Source organism: Channa argus, chromosome 1 (genome assembly GCF_033026475.1).
Source record: "Channa argus isolate prfri chromosome 1, Channa argus male v1.0, whole genome shotgun sequence".
NCBI classification, from domain to species: Eukaryota; Metazoa; Chordata; class Actinopteri; order Anabantiformes; family Channidae; genus Channa; species Channa argus.
The window spans coordinates 53006479-53019408 of record NC_090197.1 but is presented as its reverse complement, the minus strand read 5'-3'; positions in this window follow the sequence as shown (position 1 = coordinate 53019408).

Below are 12930 nucleotides of genomic sequence, written 5' to 3'. Positions count from 1 at the left end.
TCTAGCTGGCAACATCCACTGAAGTGTTCGAGTTGCAGTTAAACTGGTATTTTGCTAACCCTAACCCTAACCCCTATCCTAAATACACATGGCAGCCATTCCCAATTCCCAAACTCCACATTCTGTTTGCATAGTTTCAATGGCGTTAATTACAGTAAACAATGAGATCATTGTGATTGATTAGCATCGCCTTCAATTCATATGAATTGTTAAAAGTTGATGATGGCTCACTTACACAACAATGAGTTTCCAGGTGGTATTGCCCAGAAGAAGCTCTTTTAATTCAATCTATGAGGAAAACAAAGAAACTCCACAAACATTCAATATGCAACAGAAGTTGTGTGTGTCCACATGTCAACAGTGCTTGACATCTGCTGATTTTAAACACTGTTTATCTCTGGCTTGTAGAGCTATGTCCACTGGAGAACCACTCACAACCAGGAATACCCCAAAGAGAAGCACTTATGAACAAAGGAATCATGACTAGCTTCTTTTTGAAGTGATCCTAGATAGATATCCTCATAAAAATTGTTTCACTACATACAGTTGATTTAGTCAAACAAAACTGCCCTAAAAAGAAGCACTTACTGTAATCAACCATCAAGTTAGTGCTCAATTTAGGGTAATAATAATGACGTACATTTGTATGAAATGACTTGCTTATCCAACAAAAAAGAGTGGAAGTGGCAGTGCAAAGGAAATATTTCAAAGAAAGCTGTGGTAGTCACTGACATTGCCTCAACAAATAGCACTTGCTGCTTTCAAAACACGAGTCAGTGCTATTGTTCAGGCAATGTTGGTAACAATTTCATGCAGATTAGTAAAAAATGAGTTCAAACAGACAAACATCATACAATATACAACAGATGTCATGTGTGTCCACATGTCAACATTGCTTGACATCTGCTGAATTTAAACACTGTTTATCTCTGGCTTGTAGAGCTATGTCCATTGGAGTAATAATGACGATTAATCAATTAAACACTCAAGTGGGACAAATAATACAAACTTGTGATGGCATCCTTGCTGTAGTTTGGAATGTGCTCTTACACAAGACCCCTCTCTCTGGCAATTCCAGAGCTGTGTCCCCGTTGCAGAAGAAGTGGCATGTCTTGTTGAGGTCAGAAAAGTCTAGCTGGCAACATCCACTGAAGTGTTCGAGTTGCAGTAAAACTGGTATTTGCTGCAAAAATGTCCTATCCTAAATACACATGGCAGCCAATCCCAATTCCCAAACTCCACCTCCTGCTAGCATAGTTTCAATGGCGTTAATTACAGTAAACAATTAGATCATTGTGATTGATTAGCATCGCCTTCAATTCATATGAGTTGTTAAAAGTTGATGATGTCTCAGTTACACAACAATGAGTTTCCAGGTGGTATTGCCCAGAAGAAGCTCTTTTAATTCAATCTATGAGGAAAACAAAGAAACTCCACAAACATGCAATATGCAACAGATGTTGTGTGTGTCCACATGTCAACAGTGCTTGACATCTGATGATTTTAAACACTGTTTATCTCTAGCTTGTAGAGCTGTGTCCACTGTAGAACCACTCACAACCAGGAATACCCCAAAGAGAAGCACTTATGAACACAGGAATCATGAGTAGCTTCTTTTTGAAGGGATCCTAGATAGATATCCTCATGAAAATTGTTTCACTACATACAGTTGATTTAGTCAAACAAAACTGCCCTAAAAAGAAGCACTTACTGTAATCAATCATCAAGTTAGTGCTCAATTTAGGGTAATAATAATGACGTACATTTGTATGAAATGACTTGCTTATCCAACAAAAAAGAGTGGAAGTGGCAGTGCAAAGGAAATATTTCAAAGAAAGCTGTGGTAGTCACTGACATTGCCTTAACAAATAGCACTTGCTGCTTTTAAAACACGAGTCAGTGCTATTGTTCAGGCAAACTTGGTAACAATTTCATGCAGATTTGTAAAAAATGAGTTTAAACAGACAAACATCATACAATATGCAACAGATGTTGTGTGTGTCCACATGTCAACATTGGTTGACATCTGCTGAATTTAAACACTGTTTATCTCTGGCTTGTAGAGCTATGTCCACTGGAGTAATAATGACGATTAATCAATTAAACACTCAAGTGGGACAAATAATACAAACTTGTGATGGCATCCTTGCCGTAGTTTGGAATGTGCTCTTACACAAGACCCCTCTCTCTGGCAATTCCAGAGCTGTGTCCCCGTTGCAGAAGAAGTGGCATGTCTTGTTGAGGTCAGAAAAGTCTAGCTGGCAACATCCACTGAAGTGTTCGAGTTGCAGTTAAGCTGGTATTTTGCTAACCCTAACCCAAACCCCTATCCTAAATACACATGGCAGCCATTCCCAATTCCCAAACTCCACCTCCTGCTTGCATAGTTTCAATGGCGTTAATTACAGTAAACAATTAGATCATTGTGATTGATTAGCATCGCCTTCAATTCATATGAGTTGTTAAAAGTTGATGATGGCTCACTTGCACAACAATGAGTTTCCAGGTGGTATTACCCAGAAGAAGCTCTTTTAATTCAATCTATTGATTTAGTCAAACAAAACTGCCCTAAAAAGAAGCACTTACTGTAATCAACCATCAAGTTAGTGCTCCATTTAGGGTAATAATAATGACGTACATTTGTATGAAATGACTTGCTTCATCCAACAAAAAAGAGTGGAAGTGGCAGTGCAAAGGAAATATTTCAAAGAAAGCTGTGGTAGTCACTGACATTGCCTCAACAAATAGAACTTGCTGCTTTCAAAACACGAGTCAGTGCTATTGTTCAGGCAATGTTGGTAACAATTTCTTGCATATTAGTAAAAAATGAGTTCAAAGAGACAAACATCATACAATATGCAACAGATGTCGTGTGTGTCCACATGTCAACATTGCCTGACATCTGCTGAATTTAAACACTGTTTATCTCTGGCTTGTAGAGCTGTGTCCACTGTAGAATAACTCACAACCAGGAATACCCCAAAGAGAAGCACTTATGAAAACAGGAATCATCAGTAGCTTCTTTTTGAAGTGATCCTAGATAGATTTCTTCCTGAAAATTGTTTCACTACATACAGTTGATTTAGTCAAACAAAACTGCCCTAAAAAGAAGCACTTACTGTAATCAATCATCAAGTTAGTGCTCAATTTAGGGTAATAATAATGACATACATTTGTATGAAATGACTTGCTTCATCCAACAAAAAAGAGTGGAAGTGGCAGTGCAAAGGAAATATTTCAAAGAAAGCTGTGGTAGTCACTGACATTGCCTCAACAAATAGCACTTGCTGCTTTCAAAACACGAGTCAGTGCTATTGTTCAGGCAATGTTGGTAACAATTTCTTGCATATTAGTAAAAAATGAGTTCAAACAGACAAACATCATACAATATACAACAGATGTCATGTGTGTCCACATGTCAACATTGCTTGACATCTGCTGAATTTAAACACTGTTTATCTCTGGCTTGTAGAGCTATCTCCATTGGAGTAATAATGACGATTAATCAATTAAACACTCAAGTGGGACAAATAATACAAACTTGTGATGGCATCCTTGCCGTAGTTTGGAATGTGCTCTTACACAAGACCCCTCTCTCTGGCAATTCCAGAGCTGTGTCCCCGTTGCAGAAGAAGTGGCATGTCTTGTTGAGGTCAGAAAAGTCTAGCTGGCAACATCCACTGAAGTGTTCGAGTTGCAGTAAAACTGGTATTTGCTGCAAAAATGTCCTATCCTAAATACACATGGCAGCCATTCCCAATTCCCAAACTCCACCTCCTGCTTGCATAGTTTCAATGGCGTTAATTACAGTAAACAATTAGATCATTGTGATTGATTAGCATCGCCTTCAATTCATATGAGTTGTTAAAAGTTGATGATGTCTCAGTTACACAACAATGAGTTTCCAGGTGGTATTGCCCAGAAGAAGCTCTTTTAATTCAATCTATGAGGAAAACAAAGAAACTCCACAAACATGCAATATGCAACAGATGTTGTGTGTGTCCACATGTCAACAGTGCTTGACATCTGATGATTTTAAACACTGTTTGTGTCAACATTGCTTGACATCTGCTGAATTTAAACACTGTTTATCTCTGGCTTGTAGAGCTATGTCCATTGGAGTAATAATGACGATTAATCAATTAAACACTCAAGTGGGACAAATAATACAAACTTGTGATGGCATCCTTGCTGTAGTTTGGAATGTGCTCTTACACAAGACCCCTCTCTCTGGCAATTCCAGAGCTGTGTCCCCGTTGCAGAAGAAGTGGCATGTCTTGTTGAGGTCAGAAAAGTCTAGCTGGCAACATCCACTGAAGTGTTCGAGTTGCAGTAAAACTGGTATTTGCTGCAAAAATGTCCTATCCTAAATACACATGGCAGCCATTCACAATTCCCAAACTCCACCTCCTGCTTGCATAGTTTCAATGGCGTTAATTACAGTAAACAATTAGATCATTGTGATTGATTAGCATCGCCTTCAATTCATATGAGTTGTTAAAAGTTGATGATGTCTCAGTTACAACACAATGAGTTTCCAGGTGGTATTGCCCAGAAGAAGCTCTTTTAATTCAATCTATGAGGAAAACAAAGAAACTCCACAAACATGCAATATGCAACAGATGTTGTGTGTGTCCACATGTCAACAGTGCTTGACATCTGATGATTTTAAACACTGTTTGTGTCAACATTGCTTGACATCTGCTGAATTTAAACACTGTTTATCTCTGGCTTGTAGAGCTATGTCCATTGGAGTAATAATGACGATTAATCAATTAAACACTCAAGTGGGACAAATAATACAAACTTGTGATGGCATCCTTGCTGTAGTTTGGAATGTGCTCTTACACAAGACCCCTCTCTCTGGCAATTCCAGAGCTGTGTCCCCGTTGCAGAAGAAGTGGCATGTCTTGTTGAGGTCAGAAAAGTCTAGCTGGCAACATCCACTGAAGTGTTCGAGTTGCAGTAAAACTGGTATTTGCTGCAAAAATGTCCTATCCTAAATACACATGGCAGCCATTCACAATTCCCAAACTCCACCTCCTGCTTGCATAGTTTCAATGGCGTTAATTACAGTAAACAATTAGATCATTGTGATTGATTAGCATCGCCTTCAATTCATATGAGTTGTTAAAAGTTGATGATGGCTCAGTTACACAACAATGAGTTTCCAGGTGGTATTGCCCAGAAGAAGCTCTTTTAATTCAATCTATGAGGAAATCAAAGAAACTCCACAAACATGCAATATGCAACAGATGTTGTGTGTGTCCACATGTCAACAGTGCTTGACATCTGATGATTTTAAACACTGTTTATCTCTAGCTTGTAGAGCTGTGTCCACTGTAGAACCACTCACAACCAGGAATACCCCAAAGAAAAGCACTTATGAACACAGGAATCATGAGTAGCTTCTTTTTGAAGTGATCCTAGATAGATATCCTCATGAAAATTGTTTCACTACATACAGTTGATTTAGTCAAACAAAACTGCCCTAAAAAGAAGCACTTACTGTAATCAACCATCAAGTTAGTGCTCAATTTAGGGTAATAATAATGACATACATTTGTATGAAATGACTTGCTTCATCCAACAAAAAAGAGTGGAAGTGGCAGTGCAAAGGAAATATTTCAAAGAAAGCTGTGGTAGTCACTGACATTGCCTCAACAAATAGCACTTGCTGCTTTCAAAACACGAGTCAGTGCTATTGTTCAGGCAATGTTGGTAACAATTTCTTGCATATTAGTAAAAAATGAGTTCAAACAGACAAACATCATACAATATGCAACAGATATCGTGTGTGTCCACATGTCAACATTGCTTGACATCTGCTGAATTTAAACACTGTTTATCTCTGGCTTGTAGATGGCCGTTGCAGAAGAAGTGGCATGTCTTGTTGAGGTCAGAAAAGTCTAGCTGGCAACATCCACTGAAGTGTTCGAGTTGCAGTTAAACTGGTATTTTGCTAACCCTAACCCTAACCCCTATCCTAAATACACATGGCAGCCATTCCCAATTCCCAAACTCCACCTTCTGTTTGCATAGTTTCAATGGCGTTAATTACAGTAAACAATGAGATCATTGTGATTGATTAGCATCGCCTTCAATTCATATGAATTGTTAAAAGTTGATGATGGCTCACTTACACAACAATGAGTTTCCAGGTGGTATTGCCCAGAAGAAGCTCTTTTAATTCAATCTATGAGGAAAACAAAGAAACTCCACAAACATTCAATATGCAACAGAAGTTGTGTGTGTCCACATGTCAACAGTGCTTGACATCTGCTGATTTTAAACACTGTTTATCTCTGGCTTGTAGAGCTATGTCCACATGAGAACCACTCACAACCAGGAATACCCCAAAGAGAAGCACTTATGAACAAAGGAATCATGACTAGCTTCTTTTTGAAGTGATCCTAGATAGATATCCTCATAAAAATTGTTTCACTACATACAGTTGATTTAGTCAAACAAAACTGCCCTAAAAAGAAGCACTTACTGTAATCAACCATCAAGTTAGTGCTCAATTTAGGGTAATAATAATGACGTACATTTGTATGAAATGACTTGCTTATCCAACAAAAAAGAGTGGAAGTGGCAGTGCAAAGGAAATATTTCAAAGAAAGCTGTGGTAGTCACTGACATTGCCTCAACAAATAGCACTTGCTGCTTTCAAAACACGAGTCAGTGCTATTGTTCAGGCAATGTTGGTAACAATTTCATGCAGATTAGTAAAAAATGAGTTCAAACAGACAAACATCATACAATATACAACAGATGTCATGTGTGTCCACATGTCAACATTGCTTGACATCTGCTGAATTTAAACACTGTTTATCTCTGGCTTGTAGAGCTATGTCCATTGGAGTAATAATGAAGATTAATCAATTAAACACTCAAGTGGGACAAATAATACAAACTTGTGATGGCATCCTTGCCGTAGTTTGGAATGTGCTCTTACACAAGACCCCTCTCTCTGGCAATTCCAGAGCTGTGTCCCCGTTGCAGAAGAAGTGGCATGTCTTGTTGAGGTCAGAAAAGTCTAGCTGGCAACATCCACTGAAGTGTTCGAGTTGCAGTTAAACTGGTATTTTGCTAACCCTAACCCTAACCCCTATCCTAAATACACGTGGCAGCCATTCCCAATTCCCAAACTCCACCTCCTGCTTGCATAGTTTCAATGGCGTTAATTACAGTAAACAATTAGATCATTGTGATTGATTAGCATCGCCTTCAATTCATATGAGTTGTTAAAAGTTGATGATGGCTCACTTGCACAACAATGAGTTTCCAGGTGGTATTACCAAGAAGAAGCTCTTTTAATTCAATCTATGAGAAAAACAAAGAAACTCCACAAACATGCAATATGCAACAGAAGTTGTGTGTGTCCACATGTCAACAGTGCTTGACATCTGATGATTTTAAACACTGTTTATCTCTAGCTTGTAGAGCTGTGTCCACTGGAGAACCACTCACAACCAGGAATACCCCAAAGAGAAGCAATTATGAACACAGGAATCATGAGTAGCTTCTTTTTGAAGTGATCCTAGATAGATATCCTCATGAAAATTGTTTCACTACATACAGTTGATTTAGTCAAACAAAACTGCCCTAAAAAGAAGCACTTACTGTAATCAACCATCAAGTTAGTGCTCAATTAAGAGTAATAATAATGACATACATTTGTATGAAATGACTTGCTTCATCCAACAAAAAAGAGTGGAAGTGGCAGTGCAAGGGAAATATTTCAAAGAAAGCTGTGGTAGTCACTGACATTGCCTCAACAAATAGCACTTGCTGCTTTCAAAACACGAGTCAGTGCTATTGTTCAGGCAATGTTGGTAACAATTTCTTGCATATTAGTAAAAAATGAGTTCAAACAGACAAACATCATACAATATGCAACAGATGTCGTGTGTGTCCACATGTCAACATTGCTTGACATCTGCTGAATTTAAACACTGTTTATCTCTGGCTTGTAGAGCTATGTCCACTGGAGAACCACTCACAACCAGGAATACCCCAAAGAGAAGCACTTATGAACACAGGAATCATGAGTAGCTTCTTTTTGAAGTGATCCTAGATAGATTTCTTCCTGAAAATTGTTTCACTACATACAGTTGATTTAGTCAAACAAAACTGCCCTAAAAAGAAGCACTTACTGTAATCAACCATCAAGTTAGTGCTCAATTTAGGGTGATAATAATGACGTACATTTGTATGAAATGACTTGCTTATCCAACAAAAAAGAGTGGAAGTGGCAGTGCAAATGAAATATTTCAAAGAAAGCCGTGGTAGTCACTGACATTGCCTCAACAAATAGCACTTGCTGCTTTCAAAACACGAGTCAGTGCTATTGTTCAGGCAAAGTTGGTAACAATTTCATGCAGATTAGTAAAAAATGATTTTAAACAGACAAACATCATACAATATGCAACAGATGTCGTGTGTGTCCATATGTCAACATTGGTTGACATCTGCTGAATTTAAACACTGTTTATCTCTGGCTTGTAGAGCTATGTCCACTGGAGTAATAATGACGATTAATCAATTAAACACTCAAGGCGGACAAATAATACAAACTTGTGATGGCATCCTTGCCGTAGTTTGGAATGTGCTCTTACACAAGACCCCTCTCTCTGGCAATTCCAGAGCTGTGTCCCCGTTGCAGAAGAAGTGGCATGTCTTTTTGAGGTCAGAAAAGTCTAGCTGGCAACATCCACTGAAGTGTTCGAGTTGCAGTAAAACTGGTATTTGCTGCAAAAATGTCCTATCCTAAATACACATGGCAGACATTCCCAATTCCCAAACTCCACCTCCTGCTTGCATAGTTTCAATGGCGTTAATTACAGTAAACAATTAGATCATTGTGATTGATTAGCATCGCCTTCAATTCATATGAGTTGTTAAAAGTTGATGATGGCTCAGTTACACAACAATGAGTTTCCAGGTGGTATTGCCCAGAAGAAGCTCTTTTAATTCAATCTATGAGGAAAACAAAGAAACTCCACAAACATGCAATATGCAACAGATGTTGTGTGTGTCCACATGTCAACAGTGCTTGACATCTGCTGATTTTAAACACTGTTTATCTCTAGCTTGTAGAGCTGTGTCCACTGTAGAACCACTCACAACCAGGAATACCCCAAAGAGAAGCACTTATGAACACAGGAATCATGAGTAGCTTCTTTTTGAAGTGATCCTAGATAGATATCCTCATGAAAATTGTTTCACTACATACAGTTGATTTAGTCAAACAAAACTGCCCTAAAAAGAAGCACTTACTGTAATCAATCATCAAGTTAGTGCTCAATTTAGGGTAATAATAATGACGTACATTTGTATGAAATGACTTGCTTATCCAACAAAAAAGAGTGGAAGTGGCAGTGCAAAGGAAATATTTCAAAGAAAGCTGTGGTAGTCACTGACATTGCCTCAACAAATAGCACTTGCTGCTTTCAAAACACGAGTCAGTGCTATTGTTCAGGCAATGTTGGTAACAATTTCTTGCATATTAGTAAAAAATGAGTTCAAACAGACAAACATCATACAATATACAACAGATGTCGTGTGTGTCCACATGTCAACATTGCTTGACATCTGCTGAATTTAAACACTGCTTATCTCTGGCTTGTAGAGCTATGTCCATTGGTGTAATAATGACGATTAATCAATTAAACACTCAAGTGGGACAAATAATACAAACTTGTGATGGCATCCTTGCCGTAGTTTGGAATGTGCTCTTACACAAGACCCCTCTCTCTGGCAATTCCAGAGCTGTGTCCCCATTGCAGAAGAAGTGGCATGTCTTGTTGAGGTCAGAAAAGTCTAGCTGGCAACATCCACTGAAGTGTTCGAGTTGCAGTTAAACTGGTATTTTGCTAACCCTAACCCTAACCCCTATCCTAAATACACATGGCAGCCATTCCCAATTCCCAAACTCCACCCCCTGCTTGCATAGTTTCAATGGCGTTAATTACAGTAAACAATGAGATCATTGTGATTGATTAGCATCGCCTTCAATTCATATGAGTTGTTAAAAGTTGATGATGGCTCACTTGCACAACAATGAGTTTCCAGGTGGTATTGCCCAGAAGAAGCTCTTTTAATTCAATCTATGAGGAAAACAAAGAAACTCCACAAACATGCAATATGCAACAGATGTCATGTGTGTCCACATGTCAACATTGCTTGACATCTGATGATTTTAAACACTGTTTATCTCTGGCTTGTAGAGCTATGTCCACTGGAGAACCACTCACAACCAGGAATACCCCAAAGAGAAGCACTTATGAACACAGGAATCATGAGTAGCTTCTTTTTGAAGTGATCCTAGATAGATATCCTCATGAAAATTGTTTCACTACATACAGTTGATTTAGTCAAACAAAACTGCCCTAAAAAGAAGCACTTACTGTAATCAACCATCAAGTTAGTGCTCAATTTAGGGTAATAATAATGACATACATTTGTATGAAATGACTTGCTTCATCCAACAAAAAAGAGTGGAAGTGGCAGTGCAAAGGAAATATTTCAAAGAAAGCTGTGGTAGTCACTGACATTGCCTCAACAAATAGCACTTGCTGCTTTCAAAACACGAGTCAGTGCTATTGTTCAGGCAATGTTGGTAACAATTTCTTGCATATTAGTAAAAAATGAGTTCAAACAGACAAACATCATACAATATGCAACAGATGTCGTGTGTGTCCACATGTCAACATTGCTTGACATCTGCTGAATTGAAACACTGTTTATCTCTGGCTTGTAGAGCTATGTCCATTGGAGTAATAATGACGATTAATCAATTAAACACTCAAGTGGGACAAATAATACAAACTTGTGATGGCATCCTTGCCGTAGTTTGGAATGTGCTCTTACCCAAGACCCCTCTCTCTGGCAATTCCAGAGCTGTGTCTCCGTTGCAGAAGAAGTGGCATGTCTTGTTGAGGTCAGAAAAGTCTAGCTGGCAACATCCACTGAAGTGTTCGAGTTGCAGTAAAACTGGTATTTGCTGCAAAAATGTCCTATCCTAAATACACATGGCAGCCATTCCCAATTCCCAAACTCCACCTCCTGTTTGCATAGTTTCAATGGCGTTAATTACAGTAAACAATTAGATCATTGTGATTGATTAGCATCGCCTTCAATTCATATGAGTTGTTAAAAGTTGATGATGGCTCACTTGCACAACAATGAGTTTCCAGGTGGTATTGCCCAGAAGAAGCTCTTTTAATTCAATCTGAGGAAAACAAAGAAACTCCACAAACATTCAATATGCAACAGAAGTTGTGTGTGTCCACATGTCAACAGTGCTTGACATCTGCCGATTTTAAACACTGTTTATCTCTAGCTTGTAGAGCTGTGTCCACTGTAGAACCACTCACAACCAGGAATACCCCAAAGAGAAGCACTTATGAACACAGGAATCATGAGTAGCTTCTTTTTGAAGTGATCCTAGATAGCTTTCTTCACGAAAATTGTTTCACTACATATAGTTGATTTAGTCAAACAAAACTGTCCTAAAAAGAAGCACTTACTGTTATCAACCATCAAGTTAATGGTCAATTTAGGGTAATAATAATAATGACGTACATTTGTATGAAATGGCTTTCTTTCTGAACAAAAAAGGGTGGAAGTGGCAGTGCAATTCAAAACTTGGTAGTCACTGACATTACCTCAACAAATAGTTCTTGCTTCTTTCAAAACACTAGTCAGTGCTATTGTTCATAATGATTATATGCTCTTTGTTTGGCCTTTGCCACCTCTACCTTCACCTTACCCTGCATCTCCCTGTACTCCTGTCTACTCTTTTCAGTCCTCTCAGTGTTCATCTTCTTCTTAACTTCCTTCCCCGAATACATTCCTGAATTTCCTTGTTCCACCACCAAGTTCCCTTGTCCACTTTCCTCTTTTCTTATAACACAGCAAGTTCTTTTCTACCTGTCTCCCTGATCACATTAGCTGTAGTTGTCCAGTCATCTGGAAGCACTTCCTGACCAACCAGAGCCTTTCTCAGCTCCTCTGTGAAAACTACCAAACATTCCTCCTGTTTTAAATTCCACCACTTCATCCTCTGCTCTGCCTTTGTCCTCTTCTTCTTTTATTCCTTCCTCTTCTATTTTTATTTGGATTTTGGGACAGGTTAGATAACCGGTAACTCAATGGTTTCTTTTTAGTGGGATACAAAGCCTAGGAGAGATTCAGTACTTTATATTGTCTACATGTAACCCATACACAACATGTATAAAATGAGCAGTACTCCTCCTGATTAAGGGTGTATTGTTCACAAGCAATTGATAGTTTTTGTTTCTAGTGTTTATTCTGTTCCTTGCAGAATCTGCAGACTTCATGTTAAAGACCTAACTACAAAACCAGTCCCAAGTAATTACTTCTGGTGGTTTCTGATGAGTTTGCTGTGGCTGCGGTGAGGTGAATTGATTCAAATCAACTTTATTTATATAGAGCCAATTTACAGCAAAGTCATCTTAACCTTAATCTTAACTTTACAGCATAAAGTCAAGACTATAATATGTATAGTGGAAAGGAAAAACTCCCTTTAACACAAGAAACCCACAGCAGAACCAGGCTCAGGGTGGGCAGCTATCTGCTTTGACCAGTTGGAGTGAGTGAAAAGTGAAGAAAAAAAGAGCAACAAAAAGCAACAACAAAACATCGGGCAGGTTGCTATGACCAGTAGCTGCACACGGAAAAACACACAGCCCTAAAGACACGTGCTGAAAAGGACAGGCAGGGAGACAGAGAAGGAGAAAGAAACTATGGGAGAAATAATAAAGTTAGAAGTTGTCATACAGTGGTGATAATGTGGGGTGAGAAGAGAGGATTGAGGGACAAGAGGAGGAAAGGAGCTCAGTGTATGGGGGCGTGTGTGCCCCAGCAGTCTAAGCCTATAGCACGATGACTATAACTAACTAT